Raw genomic sequence first — 9,607 nt, forward strand, 5'->3', positions numbered from 1 at the left:
AACAGGCAAATAACAAGAAGCATCTCGGAACGCACAACTCGGTCGTTGTCAGTGGATTGTATTGGCGGGAAGAACAAAAATATCGTCTGTAGGGTAATCGAAGTCGCCGCATCTAATGTCAAGTCACAGGTGAGCTGCCTTGTTAAACCCTAAAAATAAATAATAACACGATTGCGTTAAAAATACCCATTAGTTAAGATTTCCCCCATGTGGACCTGTTGTCACTCTTACCCTGATGGTTGCTGATATTTCCAGACACTTTTTCGGTCTTATCTGAGGAATTTTATCATTTATATCAGAATGGCCATATTCTGAGGCCAGTTTAGCGTTCATTCAATGACGATTTACTACTCTTTTCCATTGAAGGCCATATTGAGGTTAAATCAATGACGGGAGTTTTTCATTGATAAAAACAAATGACTATTGAAAGTGCAAGTCGGTATCGTGCATAAATTTACTGGTCTCTGTGGTGATTTTAGAAGGCTGTGCCTATTTCTACTTTTACCCCATACTCTTTAACCCGATACTATTGTAAAGTGGCTGTTCCACTGGATGTCAGAAGGTGAATTCACCAATTTGTAAGTCGCTCTGGATAAGAGCGTCTGCTAAATGACTTAAATGTAAAATGTAAATGTATACCCAGGAGCTGTGCTCTAGTCAGGATGGCCGAGCGGTCTAAGGCGCTGCGTTCAGGTCGCAGTCTCCCATGGAGGCGTGGGTTCAAATCCCACTTCTGACAGTTATTTAGTGTCTCTCAGGAGTCATGCTGCTTTGCAGTAATAATAAGATGAAATAACAACTTCACACAGTGAAATAATAATTTATAATAAACACTCTCAAATGCAAACCTTCTGGAGCTGAGCAAAGATCAAGGAAAATAAGAAAACAGCTGTACTTAATAACAAATGAATGAGGGGAACATTTCATGTGATTGCATTATAATGAGTTACTGCATTTTCTTTCAGTTGTCAAATTATCACTTTCTGTAGGCTATGCCTGGTGGCCCTTTCATACCTTACATACCTTAAGGGAACTTTTTGACAATCACCGTATGGTTAGTGAGAAAGTCCCTATTGGAACTGTACGGTCCCTTACTAGACGTCCGAAAACATTTTTAAAATTCGGGGACGGCGTCGGGCCGAGCGGCAGGGCCAGACCTACCGGGAAGTCATCAAATGAACTTTGTCGGATATTCGGTTTTCGTTTTATAAAATAATCAAATTTTGGCCCATTTTTCCGCTATGCCGGAAGATCCCACAAGAGGGCATAAGCAATCATATTGCTATTGGACAAAACATCCCGAATCACGACGTGCCATATCTCGAAAACTGAAAATATTTCGAAGCCGAAACTTGGTGAGCGTAGGTTTGGCATAATGGGCAGATGGCCCCGAACAAGATGGCGTCTAGGCCTCAACGGTTTTTGAGTTATGGCCATATTTCTGGGATTAAAGGTCCAAAATGAAAATAGAGAAATGATTTTTTCACTTCACGTCAAAGTCAAGGAGCCTCCGGTGTCAATAAAATAAAGCCATTTATCTATCGTCATTTAAGAGAAATCGTACGATGACCAGATTGTGATGTTCAGATATAGGTGGGGGTTTTTTTTTCAACGGTTACAGATCCAGTTGCAGGGTGTTCATACGAATATTTTTAAAGTGTGCTGCGGAGCTCTGCGACATCTGTGATTTTCTGAAATAACACACACTCACTAAACCCTCCGTAAATAACTCAGTTCTTAACGTAAAGACTTAAAACTCAGGATTCTGTAAAGGCATACCCCAATGAGGATATGAGTTTATTTATAGCTTCCTGTGCCAACAGGAAGTGCCTTAAATGGTGTCATAGTGGCTGTATCCAAGGGTTAAAAAGGTCAGATCTTTTCAAAACTTCATATGTGATTAGGCAACCCTCCTGAACTGTAAAATCACTCATTTCTCCCAACAGATGTCAAAGAAAAGCTCTCACACACACACACACAGCAAGGATGGAGTGACAAAGCGCGGTGTTTAAAGACACAGAGAGCAGGCAATGGCATAAACATAATCCCAAGGCCGTGCCGAGTCCAACGAGGCGCCCCGCTTGACCGTAGCTCGCTCGGTCTGAGCGCAGCGACCATGAGAAAAATAGGCCCACAATGATGCCTGCACCACAATGTCATTTGATTTTGGGTGACAGCGGCGGAACCGTTAGGTTTAGAAGGACAATTCAAACACAGGACTGTTCCTAAGGTCCTCCCGATCTGTGCAAGCCTAACCTTGACTGTGTGGCATTAACCTTTCACAGTTAAAAGAAGGTGTTTACAAAAAAAACAGTGTGCATTGACTTCTCTCCCCATAGGAATACATTGCCTGCTCCCCTAAATACAACCTGGAGTCTATATGGGTTATGAATGCTGTATGAACCTGTCTTCTATGACATTCCATCAGACCACTATGAGGTCTACCTGTGTCGATTCTAAACTACCTGGAGCAACCGGAAGTGGTTAAATTGACCCAAAAGGTATTTGGATGTACATCACCTCGAAAGGTGAAAAGGACTCTGCATTATTCAACCCTGTGTAGATCAGTCAATTCTCAACTTAAAGGCTTAAAACTCAGGATTCCGTAGGTTTCTATGTCAGTCAAGACATGTGTGTATTTATAGCTTCCTGTGCCAACCGGAAGTGCCATAATTGGTGTCTCAGGGGCTGTTTGGAAGGGTTAAAAAATCAGATCTGTCCAAAACTTCATATGTGTGATTAGACAACCCCCATGACCTGTAAATCAGTCATTTTTCCCATAAAAATTCAAAGGAAAAATAAATCACACAGATACACAACTTGGATGGAGGGACGTATTGGGGTGTGTAGAGACTGACAGTGCCTCCAATAGTTAGCTTTGTTCGAGCTAAAAAAGAACCGTCAGACCTAGAGTTCCGAAACTTTAGAATCCTGTTCTAGACCTCAGGTAGATAGAGCGCCGTAACTCACCACGCACTAGGAGGTTCTCGGACCGAGAAACAGCGTCGAACATTTGCAATGACTTCAATTCATTTTGACCATTACGAAAATGGCGACATTTAGAAATGTCCCAGAGACACAAGACTAGGTGCATTGTGACCGTCTCGGCCCATAGAGACAGAACCCAACATCTCGGTCCGATAGCTCATTCAAGGACCCCGTAGCAAGGCATGGAAAAAAGTGGATTTTCAGCACCAATTAGGCTTTTACTCGGACACCAAATGACCTATCGAGCCGAAACTCGGGATTCGGGGTCGCCTCACATAGGACTACACATAATGTCCGAACTGGCCCCGCAGCTAGAAAGTAACTATGTGTTTTATGGTTTTTTAATGTTTTGTACCGAAGGCCTTGTGTATTTTGGGCCAGCTCTGAAGTATGTTATACTTGGCTCCTAAACGAGTTGGGAAAAGTGGGTTTGGTGTCAGTTTGGTGTCAAAATGATATCAAATTGACTGATGGACGGTGACTTGCAGGTGACTCTTGTCCATTAGCAATATGTTTAAGCGGTGAGGTACCATCACCAAAAGCGACATTCTGAAATCAACCATAACGAGCAATGGAGAGGTACCAGAATCACTGCCGAGCCATCCCGAGGTCATCGGGCCAGTCAATTTGGCATTCCTGCACAAATTTTCAGTGACTTTGCAAAAGTGAGAAACATTTGCAATATGTTTTAACAGTGAGGTACCATCACCAAAAGCGACATTCTGAAATCAACCATAACGAGCAATGGAGAGGTACCAAAATCACTGCCCAGCCATCCAGAGGTCATCGGGCCAGTCAATTTGGCATTCCTGCATGGTTTTATTGCATGACAAATTGGTGATGGTGACTGCCCAGTTAACCATATGGCAAATGCACAGTGACTTTGCAAAAGTGAGAAAACATGACCAAATGGACATTCTGAAATCAACACAATAAATGGCAATCACCATAGTGTCCAGACTGTGCCGAGTCCAACGAGGCGCCCCGCTTGACCGTAGCTCGCTCGGTCTGAGCGCAGCGACCATGAGAAAAATAGGCCCAATATGAAGCCTGCACCAGTACGTCATTTGATTTTGGGTGACAGCGGCGGAACCGTTAGGTTTAGAAAGACAATTCAACCACAGGAATGTTCCTAAGGTCCTCCTGATCTGTCCAAGCCTATCCTTGACCGTGTGACATTAACCCTTCACAGTCAAAAGAAGGTGTTTACATAAAAACAGTGTTCATTGACTTCTCTCCCCATAGGAATACATTGGCTGCTCCACTAAATACAACCTGGAGTCTATATGGGTTATGAATGCTGTATGAACCTGTCTTTGGTACCAGTCCATCAGACCACTATAAGGTCTACCTGTGTCGATTCTAAGCTTCCTGGACCAACCGGAAGTGGTTCAAATCGCCCTAAAAGTGTATACCCATAACCTGCCTGCAGTTTGATAGACATAGTACATTCAACCCTGTGTAAATCAGTCAGTTTTCATGGTAAAGACTTAAAACTCAGGATTCTGTAATGGAATACCCCAATGAGGATATATGTTGAGTTACAGCTTCCTGTGCCAACCGGAAGTGCCATAATTGGTGTCTCATGTGCTGTTTGGAGTGGTTAAAAAAAAAAAAAATCAGATCTTTCCAAAACTTCATATATATGATTAGACAACCCCCATGACCTGTAAATCAGTCATTTTTCACATAAAAATTCAAAGGAAAACTAAATCACTCAGATACACAACTTGGATGGAGGGACGTATTATTGGGGTGTGTAGAGACTGACAGTGCCTCCAATAGTAAGCTTTGAATGATATCAAATTGACTGATGGACAGTGACTTGCAGGTGACTCTTGTCCATTTGCAATATGTTTAAGCAGTGAGGTACCATCACCAAAAGTGACATTCTGAAATCAACCCTAACGAGCAATGGAGAGGTACCAGTATCACTGCCCAGCCATCCTGAGTTCATCAGGCCAGTCAATTTGGCATTCCTGCATGATTTTTATAGCATGACAAATTGGTAATGGTGACTGCCCAGTTAACCATATGGCAAATGCACAGTGACTTTGAAAGAGTGAGAAAACAAACAAATGGACATGAAATCAACACCACGAGTGATTGAAAGGAACAACAATCACTGCCCGGCCATCCCGAGTTCATCAGGCCAGTCAATTTTGCATTTCTGAAGGATTTTTGAGCATGTCAAATTTCTTATGACATTTGGCCCCAACAAAACATATGCCTTATGCACAAGCAAAAAAACAACAACATTATGATAATAAAATATGACTAAAGTATGTTGATACAGTTCTTATACGTGTGTAACTGACACAAAATTCGAAATTTTTTCGAAAAACGGTCCAGAAAGCACTTTTTTAGGGGTGTGTGAAGTTTATGAAATTATTGACTTTTGACTTCTGACTTCCTATGAAATCATATTGCAGATGGACAAAACATATGCAATAATGCGCAAGTAAAAAAAATGATAATAAAATTGGACAAAAGAAAATTCACAGTTCTTACACATGTGTAATTGACAAAAAAAAGCGAAAGAATTTCGAAAAACGGTCCAGAAAGCACTTTAAGGGGTGATAAGTTTGACCAAAAAATCAATTTTTTCAAAATTTGGCTTTTGGATGTTGACTTGGAGTCCAATATCAATATGAAAAACCACGGTGGAGCGCACACGCCACCTGTTGGATTTTTGAAGTGTTACAACTGGCAATAGCCATTTGAAGTGAACTTTGCATGAATCAACGCCGATTTGGGTGGTATTGGCCAATGTGTACATGGTTTGTCCTATGCCAATAATTTGCCATTCATTTTTGTCCACTACGGGGGTGAATTCCCTTACACTCCTAATAAGCTTGTTGTCGTGGCCGAGTGGTTAAGGCGATGGACTAGAATTCCATTAGGATCTTCCTGCGCAGGTTCGAATCATGCTGACAAAAAAAACTGCAATTTCTTGACCCTTCTGGGGATTTCAAGACATTAGTTGTCCATTTGGGATAGGACTGCAGGCCATCTATCCCACCTCACACCTTAACACACCTGGTTATCCATCCTTCAAGCTCTGTAGGCCACAGTAGCATAGGTTACAGGTTTGTAGTCAAGCCACAGATTTCAGGTGAGATCTCATGATACACTCAACAATACAACAACAAGATTCTCATGATTAACCATTAATCCATTTGCTAAGATTTCCCCCATTTTGACATGTGGAAACCTGTTGTCACTCTTACCCTGACGGATAGCTCCAGGCACTTTTTGGTCCTCTGAGGCATTTTTTAATTCATGTAAAAATGGCCATATTCTGAAGACACTTAAGTTTTTCGCTTACGACCACAGGCCTGAGTACGCATGATCTCGTCTGATCTCGGAAGCTAAGCAGGGTCGGGCCTGGTTAGTACTTGGATTGGAGACCGCCTGGGAATACCAGGTGTTGTAAGCTTTTTGTCACTGCCTTGTGGAATTTCAAATCTTTGTCCATTTTTTTCCCACAAGGCTGAAATATGTGCCCTCGCTCTGAAATAAGTAAGCAAGGTTAGTTTGTATTTCATCCAACAATCTGTGCTACAAATTATGGCTACAGTATATGCAATTTCTTCCACTTTTTGAGTGACACAAAGATGCTTATCGAAATGGTGAAAATGCAACAGCTGTTAATCAGACTGACTTTGACTTTATATAGTGCACCAAGGGATAGTTTCTCGCTTATGACCACACCGGCCTGAGTACGCATTTCCTGATTGGAGAAGTGACGACAGGTGCGAGTGTCTGAGCTGTGAGTGATTGTTTGCTGGAGAGTGTTTGCTCGAGAGCTATTTTTGTTAATTAATTGGTTTTTGCAATATAATTTATTATTTTCTTCAGCTGAATAGTTTAAAGTTTGGTTAGTCTTCCCCCTTGCAGTTTTTCTGCTTGGGGGAGAGGTTTTTTTTTGGATTCATTTTTTACTATGACGGACAACATGGAAAAGACAAACGGAATGGACAAAGACAACGAAAAGGCGCAACGGAAGAAAAACGAAGATAACGAAGGAGTGAAATATGGAAAAGAATACACGGTGGCAATTGTGTTGGAAGGAGAAGACAAAGTGACGACAATGGAACTACTAAGAGCAATTAAGGAGGTGTGTGGAGAGGTGGTGGGATGCCGAATGAAAGGAGAAAATAAGTATGAAATTACGATGAGAAATGAAAGAGGAAAAGAACGGTTAATGGATGGATTGCGAACAAAGGACACAAGGATTCTGGCGAGAGATATTAATGTGAAGGAATTGGTGGTGTCTTTTATGAATCTCCCAGTATACGTAGAAGATGGTGTGATAGTGGGCAAGCTGAGAAGCTGGGGAGTGGAGGCCGTCTCGGAGATAAGGAGGAGAGTTTGGCCAGGAACGGAGGTGGTTGACGGGACACGTTTCTGCAAGGCAAGTTCACAGAAAAAGTGACATCATTACCTTATTCTACAAGAATTGAGACGGAGGGAGCAGAATATTTCAGGGTCATTCATGACAAACAGGTCAGAGTGTGTCGTATGTGTATTCAACCCGGGCACATAGTTAAAGACTGCCCGGAATTTAGGTGTTTTAAGTGTGGCAATCATGGACACTATGCGAGAGAATGTGATGGAGAGAAGGAAAGGAATTTGTGTGGTGGATGCAGAAAGAGAGTGGCGGAGTGCAACTGTGGAGAGGATAGGGCTGAAGAGGGGAGTCAAACAATATTCGAGGAAGCAGTGGTATTGTCGCAAGAAGGAGAAGATGGAGGAGAGGACGTGGTGGAAGGTGGAGAGACTGAGGAAGGGAGAAGGAAGAAGGACCAGAAGATAAATGAAATTGGGGGCAGTATGGACTCAGGAATAAGAAGAGGGAGTTTTCAGGAGGAGGGGGGGAGTGGACTGGGGGGAAGTACGGGGGACTCACAGGTTTTGGGGGAAAGCACAGCACTAACAAGTAGCTCGGGGGGTGAAGAAATGGAGGGGGTTATGGAGTTGATGACAATACCAGAGACGGCGATAAGCACGGGGAGCACAACGACTATACCAGAAGTGGAGATGAATACGGGGAGCACAACGGAGGTGGATGCTAAGAGTGGGAGTTGGCTGGATAACATGGACTTGGAGGAGATATCGGACACGGATGATGGGGCAAAGATGGAAAGAACACAGGAAAAGGAAAGCGGTGGGAAGAGGGGGAGAGAAAGGGTGGAAGAAGAAAGAAACTGGATAACAGGTAGAGGATAATGAAATTTTATTATTTATTAGAATGGTCAATATAATGTCAATAAATGCAAATGGTTTGAGAACAATGGGAAAATTAAATAGAATAGTCCAAATGAAGAATTCAGATATTTTATGTATTCAAGAAACACACTGGGATAATGTTTGTGTTTTAGAAGAAAAAAAAATATGGAGGGATTTTATTTATGTAAACAATGGCAGAGGTAATTCAAGTGGGGTTGCAATTTTATTAAGGAAGGATGTAGTGGAAAATGTGAAGATATATAATGATAATAATGGGAGGATTTTAATTTTGGATTTTGAATATATGAATAGGGTTTTTAGGATTATAAGTATTTATGCGCCGAATAATGAGATAGCGAAGGAATTTATTTTTAGAATTAGGGAAATGGTGCAAGGGTAACTGTATTTTAGTTGGGGATTTTAATGTTAAAATGAATAGATTAGATATGTCAAGGGGAGCTATTTTTAGAAGTGACGTATCGAGGGGAGTTAAGGAAGATTATGTGTGAAAACAGTCTGATTGATATATGGAGAGACGAGAACCCGAACAAGAGGATTTTCTAGAAGGCAGGTGGTTTTAGGGGAGTTGAAACAGACAGATAGATCTGGTTTTAGTAAATGAAGGGTTAAAGAATTTTATGAAGGATATTAATTATATTTTTACAACTTTTAGTGATCATGCTGGGTTAACATTTTCGGTGGGGTTAGATAAAGAAAGGAAAGGGGGGAATATGGTGCATGAATGCAGGGTATCTAGGTGATGAAGAATATGGAATACAGCTTAAATCTTTGATAGAACATGAAATGGAGGATAAGCAAAAAGGGAATGATAAGTGCCAGTGGTGGGAAAATGTAAAGAAAAAAATTAAAGGTTTTAGTATTAGATATGCAAGGAAGAGGAGGAGTAGGATGACAAGAGAAGAACATTTAAGAGAAAAATTGAATGAAGAAATGAGGAAATGTGATATTAATCCTATTTATAATATTGAAAGGTTTTTAGCTTTAAAGGCACAATTGAGCAAATGTGAAATAGATAAGTGTAAGGGGGCATCTATTAGAAGTAGGGCAAAGTATGTGTTGGAAGGGGAGAAATGCACGTCTTTTTTTCTTGGTTTAGAAACAACTAAACAGATGAAATCATATATTAGTGAGATAGAAAATGTAAAGGGTGAAGTGGTAAATGATTATGTTGAGATATTAGAAACCGTACAGAATTTTTATAAGGATTTATTTAAGAAAGGGGAGGTGGATGAGGGGTGTGTAAAGGAGATTTTAGGTAGTGTGGATGTACAAATTGGTGTTGAGGATAAGCAAAGATGTGATAGGAAGATAAGTGGATGAAGTGAAAGATGCAATTAAGGGTTTACAAATAAATAAAAGTCCTGGA

General features: G+C 41.2%; 2 non-coding genes and 1 pseudogene across 2 annotated transcripts; all 3 read left to right on the forward strand.

The window, feature by feature from the left end:
• Positions 1 to 656: 656 nt before the first annotated feature.
• On the forward strand, positions 657 to 739 carry trnal-cag (transfer RNA leucine (anticodon CAG)). The gene has a single exon. It is a non-coding gene; the product is annotated as a tRNA-Leu (tRNA).
• A 5,106-nt stretch (positions 740 to 5,845) lies between these two features.
• trnas-aga (transfer RNA serine (anticodon AGA)) lies at positions 5,846 to 5,927 on the forward strand. Its single transcript has one exon. It is a non-coding gene; the product is annotated as a tRNA-Ser (tRNA).
• Positions 5,928 to 6,310: 383 nt separating this feature from the next.
• Positions 6,311 to 6,427, forward strand: LOC135538363 (5S ribosomal RNA; annotated as a pseudogene).
• The last annotated feature ends 3,180 nt before the right edge of the window (positions 6,428 to 9,607 follow it).

This window comes from Oncorhynchus masou, unplaced genomic scaffold, assembly GCF_036934945.1.
Source record: "Oncorhynchus masou masou isolate Uvic2021 unplaced genomic scaffold, UVic_Omas_1.1 unplaced_scaffold_9468, whole genome shotgun sequence".
Classification (NCBI taxonomy): domain Eukaryota; kingdom Metazoa; phylum Chordata; class Actinopteri; order Salmoniformes; family Salmonidae; genus Oncorhynchus; species Oncorhynchus masou.